Consider the following 12,375-nt stretch of genomic DNA (forward strand, 5'->3'; position numbering starts at 1 on the left):
TATTTTAAAAGCCTAAAACTTTTAATCCTCACATCAGCTCTTTCTATTAGATAGGTATCATTATCATCTCCGTTTTACAAATAAGGACAGTGAATTACTGGGACTTTAAATAACGTGCGCAAGGCCACACAGCCAAGGAAGTAGTAAAGAGCCAGGCAGTTTAGCTCAAGTGTACTGCCTTAACCACGAGGCTATGCTGCCTGTTATAAAAATGCAGTATTTAAAACAGCGTGATACTGGCACGTAATTTGACAAAAGAATTCTCTTATCCCAATTTCATACTAAATGAAATAATGTATAGCATGTGGGGCCAGAGCTGGAACATGAGACCTGAGACCTAACTCTAAGTTATTGCCTACCAAGATGCCTTTCTTAATGCATGGCCTTCTGTGCATAGCTTGTAACAATAATACAAATAGAGGTTATTTTTTTTTTCTTATTTGCAGTGAACATAGCAACAAAAAAAAAGACTGTTTACTTTGAGAAGAATGATCTTTGGGATAATAAAACTTGAAAATGAGGGATGATCCCGGAAAGTTACCTGGAGAGGATGACCTCAGTGAGAGGGCAGTCTGTACTGATAGGGAGGGTGATGGTGCATACTAACTGGTTTCCAATTTGAAGATCTTTTCTGGAGTACTTAGTTGTATTTTATTTATTTTGATCACTGAGTTTTAAGGAAACAGCTTACAAAGGCAACAGAAGAGAGGAAAACCTTCATTCTTTGTGCAAGTTTAAAATGTTTATTAAAACACAGAGATTTTGTTTTGTCGTTAGGAAAAAGAAAAAATATAAGCCATTTATATACTACATTCTTCCTTAACTTCTCTGCTGGGAACTGAAAAAAATGATTTGTTCTTTTTACAAATGCAGTATGTTTTATTACGGGAAAAAAATCAAGCAAAAACTAAAAACAAACCCCATACCCACTTTCCTACTGGGAGACAACAATCTCATAAAAGTTCTGGGGTGTATCCTTTTAAGCCTCTTTGATGTGTGTATCATTTTGTATTGCTAACCAAAACATATACAAAGCAATTTTTTGTTGTCATTTTTCACTCATATATTTTGAACCTTCTAAACTGGAGATCTTAAATTGAAGGAGAAAGGGTTTTTGGTGGTTGGTTTTTGTTTTTACCTCTTTTTAGAACTTACTTCACATTTATTTCTTTTCACACTATTTAACATCCAGTACTTTTGTCTTACAATTTTTATTCTTATTTGTTTCTTCTGTTAGATTCAGTTCCTTGAAGGCGTCTGTATTCTTCATTCTGTTGAGCTCATATTAAGTTTACATGAGGACAGGACATATGTTAACAGAAGTGATTGTAGGGGAAAAAGGCAGAAGACATTTCAGCAGTTATTTCAGGGTACAGATCAATCACTGATTCACTTACAGTCCAGTGTTACTTAATTTGCTGGTGTAACCAAAAACTAAGGAAGTACACATTTGTATACAGGTATTTAAGCTCCTTTCCTATTTTTTAAGCTGAGGTAAAATATTCTTGTGATGTTAATTTTTTTATGTGACCTGTTGAACAGAACATACTCAGTCTAAGATACTGTTAACTATTGAAAACAAAAATGTGTAGGAGGACAGCAAGGCTAATTCCTTTTAAAATGTCATGAGTTAATTTCTTTTAAGAAGAGAGAAGCGTGGGTTTCCTGACTAGTTTTTAGGTGGTGATTTTTAAAAGAATAGCACTTCCATATTGTTAGCAGCTAATCTGGAAATTTGCATATTAATTGGTAATAAGCAGAAATAAGAGCCAAGTTTTTCTTTTCTTTGCTGAAAAAGTATTAATAGTTACCAATTCTGTTACAGTATAGAAGACCAATAATGATAAATATGTTAAATTGCATCAAATGATATTTATCCCAGTGTGCTGAGATTATTATTATTTTTTTTACCATCTTTAAATCTTTTTTTTTCTTTTGCCTCAAAAAGTGACATTTATTCAAAGAAAAAAAAATGACAAGATGTCCATCCCTTGGCTCCCTTCCCTCCCCTCTCCTGCTGTTCCTCGGACCCCTGAGATTGAGCCCTGGCTGGGGCTGGGTGGCAGGACAGCCCCTCAGATGAGGTCAGCAACATTGAGGGGCATTTCCTCAATGGAGGTGTTGTAGAGGGTCTTGATGTCTCAAAGAGTCCTTTTGTCTTCTTCTGTCACCATGTTAATAGCCACACCTTTACGGCCAAACTGTCCACCTCGACCGATTCTGTGGATATAATTTTCCCTATTGGTGGGAAGGTCATAGTTGATGACTAAAGAAACTTGCTGCATATCAATGCCTCTGACCTACGTCAAGAAAGACAACTCTTCAGCATGTGCACGAGAGGACACGCTGTCCCGAAAGGAAGACTCTTAGGTATCCAGGTAGGCAGCCAAGGAAGGCAGAGGAAATAACCAGCCCTGTTCCCCAAATGCCTTAGGCATGCCAGATTCTATTCCGGGTTGCTACTTTCCTGAGAGGGGCACTGGATGTTCCCCTTGGAGAGGGAATCACCTTGGATTACTATCTTTAAATCTTAAAGGGATTTTTCTCATAGGTATTCCACTTAAGTATAGACAAATAATTTAATCATCCCATAGTGTATCCACCATATTTGTGGCTTGTAAAAGTTTTAAAAGTTGGGCATAAGTAGCTGATAAGTTACAAAAAGATACAAATTTCAATAAGGTAATTTTAGTTAAAGTGACAGGAAATGGGGGTGCATTTTGAATAGAAAAACACAGAACTCCAAAAACAAGACAAAAAACCATGTTATTTCCAAAGAGAACATCTCAGTTGTGCAGAAAGAATTAACATAGCAGGCCTGATTGAGACTGATATGCTTAGCGAGGTCTGCTTGCAAGGTTGGCCCTTGGCTGGCATCTAGGAACTTGGATTTGGGGAGGGTTCCTACATTTCCAGAACCAAAAAGAGTGGCCCATTGTGCCTAAGCTGTTTGTATAAACAATGTGGTTTATACAGAACACCTTTCTTTCTGGGAGTCTGGAATTTTGCTGTGTAGTAGGCAGAGGGTGCTTATGTGATCACCCCCTAAGAAGAACCTTGGAGACAGCATTTTACACATGTTGTTTTAATTCATTGCTGGAGGAAGTAAGTATGTCTTGTGTGACTCCACTGGGAGAAGACTTGGACACTTGTGCCTGGTTTTCTCTGGACATTGCCCCATGTACCTTTTTCCTTTGCTGATTTTGCTTTATATCCCTTTGCTGTGATAAAGCACGGCCATGAGTACAACTATGTGCTGAGTTTTCTGAGTCCTCCTAGTGAATCATCAAATCTGAGGGTGTTCTTGAAGACTTCCAACACAATGGTGGATCAGATAAGTTTATAATTGGAATCTCCATGTTCATACAAAGTCTCTACATGGAAGCTTTCAATGGGTAGATAGCATTTTTTGGGTTTAAGTTGTGCCCAAATGGGGTAGGAGATAGAATATGCGAAACTAAAATTAAGTTTGGGATCTGAAGGAGAGAAAAAAAGACTCTTAATTTGTGACTGAAAAACTTCTGTTTAACTTTTATCTTTGTGAAACTGTACCTTGGTGTCTAGCTATCTGATAAGGTTCTGTACTGTATAGAAATATATTATTCAGGAAGGAGAACTGAAAGTGCGACAACATAAATGTAACTCAAGAAAGCATTGTGGGCCAGGCGCGGTGGCCCATGCCTCTAATCCTAGCACTTTGGGAGCCTGAGGCAGGCAGATCACCTGAGGTCTGGAGTTCAAGACCAGTCTGGCCAACATGGCAAACCCCCATCTCTACTAAAAATACAAAAATTATCCAGGTGGAGTGGTGTGCACCTATAATCCTAGCTACTCAGGAGGCTGAGACACGAGAATCTCTTGAACCTGGGAGACGGAGGTTGCAGTGAGCCAAGGTTGTACCACTGCACTCTAGCCTGGAAGACAGAGGGAGACTCCGTCTTAAAAAAAAAAAAAAAAAAAAAAAAAAAAAGGCATTGGGGGCCAGGTGCAGTGGCTCATGCTTGTAATCCTAGCACTTTGGGAGGCTGAGGCAGGAGGATTGCTTGAGTCCAGGAGTTTGAGACCAGCTTAGGCAACACAGTGAGACCCTGACTCTACCAAAAGTTAAATTTTGGCTGGCATGGAGGTACATGCCTGTAGTCCCAGCTACTCGGGAGGCTGAGGTGAGAGGATTGCTTGAGCGCAGGAGTTCAAGGCTGCAGTGAGCCATGATTATTGCCACTGCACTCTAGCCTGGGTGACAGAGAGAGAATCTGTCTCAAAAAAAAAAAAAAAGGAAAAAGTGTATGGGTTTTGGAACTAGATAGTTCTGTGTTAAAATTCTGGTATTAACTGTGATTGTTTAATTATTTCTTTTATAAAATGAGGATAATGCCTGCTGCGTAGGGTGGTTTGAGAATTAAATTAGATACTGTATATAAAACTTCTACCACTATATCTTTCATATAATAACTCAAAATGTTAGAGTGCATGTGCTGTGAAGATGTAGAGAGATTGGAGAAGTTTAAAGGGGGAGAAAAAGAGAGAAGGTAAAGTTTGTGTTTCTCTTCTGTTTATTGTTTGATGTGAGGTTGCATAGGAAGATTAGTAGGAGAGAAGAAACATTAAGTTTTAGAAAATGGAATTTTAAATGGATCTCCACAATCACCCGCTGAGACTTTTTATAGTTTAAGAACTAGGAATATCATAAATACAAAGTCATTCAGAGGATGGAAGAGGCATAGAAACTGTTTCCATACCTTTACAGTGAGGTTGTCATGAATTATTGACACCTGTGTGTTAGCAGGTTTCAATAACTGATTTAAACATATCCAACCTCATTCCCTCATCACAAATGCTTCCAGATAATAATGGGATAATTTGCCAGGTGTGGTGGCTCATGCGTGTAATCTCAGCACTTTGGGAGGCCGAGGCGGGTGGATCACCTGAGGTCAGGAGTTCGAGACCAGCCTGGCCAACATGGCGAAACCCCCCATCTCTACTAATAATACAAACATTAGCTGGGCATGGTGGTGTGTGCCTGTAATCCCAGCTACTAGGGGGGCTGAGGCAGGAGAATCGCTTGGACCTGGGAGGCAGAGGTTGCAGTGAGCCGAGATTGTGCCACTGCACTCCAGCCTGGGCAACAGAGCAAGACACCATCTTTAAAAAAAAAAAAAAGGATAATTTGGATAAATTTATAGACATGATACCCTATTAGCATTCCTAGAATTCATGTTTTCATGTTTGAAAAGATAGTGGCATCTTGAAACAGAATTGTGTGTGATTCTGGTATATGTGGCTTTGTTTTTTTTTTTTTTTTGGAGACGGAGTCTTGCTCTGTTGCCCAGGCTGGAGTGCAGTGGCGTGATCTCGGCTCACTGCAGCCTCTGCCCCCCTGGTTCCAGCAGTTCTCTTGCCTCAGCCTCCTGGGTAGCTGGGATTACAGGTGCCTGACACCATACCTGGCTACTTTCAGATTTTTAGTGGAGACGGGGGTTTCACCATGTTGGCCAGGCTGGTCTCGAACTCTTGGCCTCAGGTGATCCACCTACCTTGGCCTCCCAAAGTGCTGGGATTACAGGCATGGCCACTGCGCCTGGCCTGGGTGGGTTTTTTAAAAATAACTTTTTAATCTTGAAATAGTTTCAGGATTACAGAAAAGTTGCAAGAATAGCACAAACAACTCTCATGTGCTCTTTGCCTAGATTCCCTAATTGTCAACATTTTGTCTCATTTATTTTATCATATTCTCTCCCTCTTTACCTTTCCTTCCTTTTCCTTCTCTTTTAAACTAGGAGTGTGTATCAAAATCAACTGGAAAACTTTTTTTTTTTTTTTTTTGGCACAGGGTTTCACTCTGTCATCCAGGCTGGAGTGCAGTGGCGTGGCACAGCTCGTTGCAGCTTTGACCTCCTCAGGCTCAGGGGACCCTCGCACTTCAGCCTGTCAAGTAGCCGGGACTATAGACATGTGCCACCACGCCAGCTAATTTTTATATTTTTAGTAGAGACATGGTTTCACCATGTTTCCCAGGCTTCTCTTGAATTCCTGGACTCAAGTGATCCGCCCGCCTCAGCCTCCTAAAGTGCTAGGATTATAGGTGTGAGCCACTGTGCCCAGCAGAAAACAATTTTTTTTTTTTTGAGACAGTTTCGTTCTTGTCACCCAGGCTGGAATGCAATGGCGTGATCTCGGCTCACTGCAGCCTCTACCTCCTGGGTTTAAGCAATTCTCCTGTCTTAGCCTCCCGATTAGCTGGGACTACAGTCACATGCCACCACGCCTGGTTAATTTTTGTATTTTTAGTAGAGACAGGGTTTCACCATATTGATCAAGGTAGTCTCAAACTCCTGACCTCAGGTGATCCACCCTCCTTGGCCTCCCAAAGTGTTGGGATTACAGGCGTGAGCCACCTCACCCGGCCTTTTTTTTTTAATGTGTTTTTTTTTTTTTTTTTGAACCAAGCAGGTGTATTCTGGAAGAAAATCAGACACCCTCCCTGGTTAAGAATTAGTTAACTATAATGTATTGGTGAGTTGAGTTTATAGTCTTTTGGTGGGGGTAAAAGGGCTCTCAAAGTCATAGCAGGTTTAGTTGTACAGCCTTGAAGAGTATTTGATTTACTCTTTAGCTTTTTCAATATATATTTTTTATTATCCCTTGGGTGCCATTGTTGCTATTGAGAAACTGTCAGTATAATTGTCCTTTCTGTAGACAATCTGTCATTTCTATCTGGTGGTTAAATTTTTTTTTTGTCTTTAATGTCTTGCATTTTCACTGGAAAGTGACTAGGTATAGATTTCTTATTATCCTACTAGCAATTTTTTGTGCTTCCAGAAACTACAGCAGTTTTTGGAAAAGTCTCAGCAATTATATCTTCAAATGTTGCCTCTTTCTCATTTTTCTTTTCTTTCCCTCTTGAATGGTATTTAGATATGTTGGACATTCTATTCTGTCCTCATGTTGCATAACTTCTGTTTGATATATTCAATTTTTGTATCACCATGCTACATTTTGTGTATTCACAGTCATCTTTAGCTGATCTAATCTGCTATTTAATTCATCCATTGAACTAATTTCAATTATTATGTCTTTTATTTCTGCAGGTTCTGTTTGATTCTCTTTAAAATCTGGTCTTATAAAAAAATTGTGGTAAAATACATGTGACATAAAATTTACCATTTTAACCATTTGAAAATGTACAGGTCAGTGGGGTTTTTTGTTTTTGTTTTTGTTTGTTTGTTTTTTAAGACTGAGTTTCACTCTTGTTGCCCAGGCTGGAGTGCAGTGGTGCCGATCTTGGCTCACTGCAACCTCTACCTCCTGGGTTCAAGCGATTCTCCTGCCTCAGCCTCCCGAGTAGCTGGGATTACAGGCACCTGCCACCACACCCGGCTAGTTTTTGTATTTCTAGTATAGATGGGGTTTCGCCATATTGGCCAGGCTGGTCCTGGAACTCCTGGACTATTCTATTCCAAGTTGCTACTTCCTGAGAGGGGCACTGGATGTCCCCCTTGGAGAGGGAATCACCTTGGATTACCATCTTTAAATCTTAAAGGGATTTTTCTCATAGGTATTCTACTTAAGTACAGACAAATAATTTAATCATCCCATAGTGTATCCACCATATTTGTGGCTTGTAAGTGTTTTAAAACTTGGGCATAAGTAGCTGATAAGTTACAAAAAAGATACAAATTTCAATAAGGTAATTTTAGTTAAAGTGACAGGAAATGGGGGTGCATTTTGAATAGAAAAACACAGAACTCCAAAAACAAGACAAAAAACCATGTTATTTCCAAAGAGAACATCTCAGTTGTGCAGAAAGAATTAACATAGCAGGCCTGATTGAGACTGATATGCTTAGCGAGGTCTGCTTGCAAGGTTGGCCCTTGGCTGGCATCTAGGAACTTGGATTTGGGGAGGAACTCCTGGCCTCAAGTGATCCGTCCACCTCGGCCTGCCAAAGTGCTAGGATTACAAGCGTGAGGCATCGCTCTTTCCATACTGTTGTGTAACCATCCATCACTACCATATAACCATACATGACCACCATCCATCTCCAGAACTCTTTTCTTCTTCCAGACTGAAGCTCTGCATCTGTTAAACTATAATTCCCCGTTTTTTTATAATTTCCTCTAGCCCTTGGCAACCACATTTTACTTTCTGCCTTTATGAGTTTGACTACTCTAGGTTCCTCATATAAATGGAATCATATAGTATTTGCCCTTTTGTAACTGGCTCATTTCATTTAACTTAATGTCTTCAAGGTACATCTGTGTTGTAACGTGCAGGAGAATTTCTTTTTTTTTTATTTAAGGGCTGAATGATATTTAATGGTGTGTATGTAGCCCATTTTCTTTATCCACTCATCTCTTTATGGACTACTTTGATTGCTTCCACTTTTTGGCTATTGTGACTAATGCTGCAGTGAACATGGGCATGCAAGTATATCTGAGTTCCTGCTTTCAGTTCTTTTGAATATATATATACAGAAGTGGAATTGTTGGATCATACAGTAATTCTATGTTTAATTTTGCTGAGGAACCACCATACTGTCTTCCATAGTGGCTTTACCATTTTATATTCCCACCAATAATGCACAAGGGTTCTAGTTTCTCCATACCCTCACCAACATTTGTTATTTTCTGTGTTCGTGTGTGTTTTAATAATAGCCATCCTAATGGCTGTGATGTGGTATCTCACTGTTTTTTTTTTTTTTTTTTTGAGACAGAGTTTTACTGTGTTCCCCAGGCTGGAGTGCAGTGGTGCGATCTCAGCTCACTGCAACCTTGGCCTCCTGGGTCCCAGCGATTCTCTTGCCTCAGCTTCTTGAGTAGCTGGGACTACAGGAATGCACTGCCATGCCCGGGTAAGTTTTGTAGTTTTAGTAGAGATGGGGTTTCACCTTGTTGGCCAGGCTGGTCTGGAACTCCTGACCTCAGGTAATCCACCTGCCTCAGCCTCCCAAAATGCAGGGATTACAGGCGTGAGCCACCATGCCTGGCCTCTCATTGTCGTTTTGATAACGCATTTCCCTAATTATTAGTGATGTTGGGCATCTTTTAACAAGTGTTTATTGGCTATTTGTGTATCTGTTTTCGAGAAATTTTTAAGTCCTTTGCCCATTTTTGAATCTCTTTGCTTTTTTGTTGTTGACTTGTTGGTCTTTGTTTTATAGTGCCATTTTCTTCTTACTATCATTACCCTCTTTTTTTCTTTAAGCATATTAAACGCAACATACTTGTTCCTGAGTAACCAGTTATTCCCAAATTTAGCAGCTTAAAACAAACAACATTTATTCTGAGTGTCAGAAATCTGAGAGTGGCTTAGCTGGGTGGTTCTAGCTCAGGGTCTCTCACAAGGTTCCAGTCATACTGCTAGCTGGAGCCCTTGTATTCTTCAGTGGATTTTAATTATTTGCAGAAATATGAAGTGTTTTGTGTGTAGAGTTTTAATATGTGTGTAAATAGTGTGTTGATACCTTAAAAATTGTTTTTTAGAAATCCTTATTCCATGTTAGCAGAAATTATATGATATGTAAAAAAATCATTTTCAAGCCTCCATCAGTAGTTTCTCAAATTTATCTTTGATAACCCCTGGCTCTTTAGGAAGCACTCTACTTAATGTTCATGATTTGATTGTTGACATTTAGTTCAGTGAAGTAGTTTAATTTCCATAAAAACTTCCTTTGCCCGTTAGGAAACTATTAAGGATGATTGCTTTTTCACTTACTAAATTCGTGCTCATGTAACAAGATTCTTGAAAGAGGTTATTGTATTTGAAACACTGGAAATGGTATTTGTCAAAAAAATGTGTTTCTACCTTGTAGGACCTTCACTGTAGTCAAAATTATGAAATTTATAAAAACTAATGTTAACTCTGTTTTGACCATGGGAAAAAAGATATTTAGGTGAGATTATAAAAAAGTGAATTTATTATGACAGAGTTTGATTAGTAAGTCAAAAAACTGTTCCTCACCAGTCCACTAGGGGATACTCCAGTACTTAGGAAGAAAATCCAGTTGCTGCTATCACTTAAAAATTTGGCCAGGATCGAGACCATCCTGGCTAACAAAGTGAAATCCTATCTCTACTAAAAAAATACAAAAAAATTAGCTGGGCCACGTGGTGGCGGGCGCCTGTAGTCCCAGCTACTCAGAAGGCTGAGGCAGGAGAATGGCGTGAACCTGGGAGATGGAGCTTGCAGTGAGCCAAGATCGCGCCATTGCACTCCAGCCTGGGCGACAGAGCGAGACTCCGTCTCCAAAAAAAAAAAAACAAAATACAACAGCAACAAAAAATTAGGCCAGTCACGGTGGCTCACACCTGTAATCCCAGCACTTTGAGAGGCCAAGGAGGGTGGATCACTTGAGGTCAGGAGTTCAAGACTAGCTTGGTGAACATGGTGAAACCCCATCTCTACTAAAAATACAAAAAATTAGGTGGGCGTGGTCGCAGGCGCTTGTTATCCCAGCTATTTGGGAGGCTGAAGCAGGAGAATTGCTTGAACCCAGGAGGCAGAGGTTGCAAGTGAGTCAAGATTGCGCCATTGCACTCCAGCCTGAGTGACAGAATGAGACTCTGTCTCAAAAAAGAAACAAACAAACAAAAAATTAAATCCCACTTGCTTACCTGAAAAAAAAAAAAAAGCAGACATTTAGGGCTGGTTTGAGTTACTGATTTGACAATAATATTCACCTTTAGAAAGAGCCTAGTACATTTTTAAAGTTTAGAAATTTTGTGTGATTTCATTGGCCACTTTTTCTGGTAGTGTTGCCACAAATTGACTTCTTTGGGCACTTCAGAAAAACAGATTATTATATATTTTTTCTTGATACATGAAAATTATGGTTCTCATTTTTTTTTGCAAGTTGTGCCCTTTTTTGGAAATTCAGAAAGGCTGATATTTGGTGTGAGTTTGTTATAATTTTCTCCATCATACCATGTATGCTGTTTAAATGTTTACCTTAGAAAAGTATGAAATATGATACGACCTTTGATACAGACAACAACGCAGAAGATAATTCATTCTGTTACCAAAGAGATTTTAAGAGTTTAATGTTATCTTGATTTCTTTCTAGTAATTTAAGTAGTAATTCAAATAGACATAATACAGTGTGACTTAATGCTTTAAAGAAAAATATGTAAAAATTCTGTACTTGAAATAGCAAAATTTTAAGAAAATAATTCAGACTCTTATATTTATTAGGAAGAAGTTATCAGACTTAATGTTTCAGAACATACTTTGATTAACCAAAATTTATTAATTTACTTAACCTAGTTTTAAAATTTTTTCTATGTGATGTGATTGTACAATTTTTCTGCATGCCATGTGTTTCATTCTTTTATGTCTGGCACATAAGTAATTAAAGGTTAAGTCAATTGTCAGATTTAACTCAACCTGCTTGAGTTAATTTACTTGATTTTTCTGGTACTTACAGGTACAACAAATGGGTGAATTGGTGTGCCATTATGACAACATGACTTGGAAAATGGAAATTCAGGCAGTGTGGGACAAGAACAAGGATATTTATTTGTCCAGTGAGAATAAAAGTGGGCTAGGATTTATTGAGAGTTTGTTGTAATTTGAGCTTGAGTGATAATTTTATAGGATGTTATGGAGATAACAGTGTTGGTGGAAGGGTTGCATTTGACATTCTCTTATCATATTTTTTGGTTTGTCTCTGTCTCCCTAATGAAATGAAATAGGAAACAGCTAGAGAGTGGTGGGATATTAGTAGTTGTGCATTTGGATAGATTGACTAGCATGCTCAAGATGCCAGCCGTATCTACCTTTGGTAGAGTGAGAGCCAAGGTATTCCTGTGGATTGTTTTTCGTAACTAAATCTGTAACTACTGAGTATAGAGTCCCTGCTGTATATGTGACTAACCAAGGAGTGAAATATGATTGGTTCAAATATTTTGTTATATTTTGACTGTAGGGGAATGGTAAAATGTCACCAAGTGTAAGTTACTCTTCTGCTTTATACTTTGTTTGCAATTAAATGTATTTTTCTTAAAGAGAATATAAAAGCAAAAGAAAAACCATTTGTAATGCTTTTGCTTAGGTCCAACCTTAATTTTTATATGACAGTTTCCAATTGATTGTCAGATTTTCTGTCTCATTTCAATTGAGTAATTGTTCCATCTGTCATTTAACATGACACAGACTGTTTCTTAGTAATTTTTTTGAAAACTCTTTAGTGATTTTTAAAAACCTTTACAGAGTGTTGATTATTTAAATGATAGCAGAATATGTATATATGAAGTAATTTCAGAGGCCGGACAAGGTGGCTCATGCCTGTAATCCCAGCACTTTGGGAGGCCGAAGTGGGTGGGTATCACCTGAGATAATGAGTTCAAGACCAGCCTGGACAACACGGTGAAACCCTAT

General features: G+C 38.7%; 1 protein-coding gene and 2 non-coding genes across 7 annotated transcripts in view; 1 reads left to right on the forward strand and 2 right to left on the reverse strand.

The window, feature by feature from the left end:
- ABL2 (ABL proto-oncogene 2, non-receptor tyrosine kinase) overlaps positions 1 to 12,375 on the forward strand; it is a 129,959-nt gene that overhangs the window by 25,528 nt on the left and 92,056 nt on the right. The window lies entirely within an intron of this gene.
- On the reverse strand, positions 2,375 to 2,515 carry LOC112438449 (small nucleolar RNA SNORA67). The gene has a single exon (XR_003026864.4). It is a non-coding gene; the product is annotated as a small nucleolar RNA SNORA67 (small nucleolar RNA).
- On the reverse strand, positions 7,413 to 7,519 carry LOC112438450 (small nucleolar RNA SNORA67). The gene has a single exon (XR_003026867.1). It is a non-coding gene; the product is annotated as a small nucleolar RNA SNORA67 (small nucleolar RNA).

The sequence above is a fragment of the Pan paniscus genome, chromosome 1 (assembly GCF_029289425.2).
Source record: "Pan paniscus chromosome 1, NHGRI_mPanPan1-v2.0_pri, whole genome shotgun sequence".
Taxonomy (NCBI): Eukaryota; Metazoa; Chordata; class Mammalia; order Primates; family Hominidae; genus Pan; species Pan paniscus.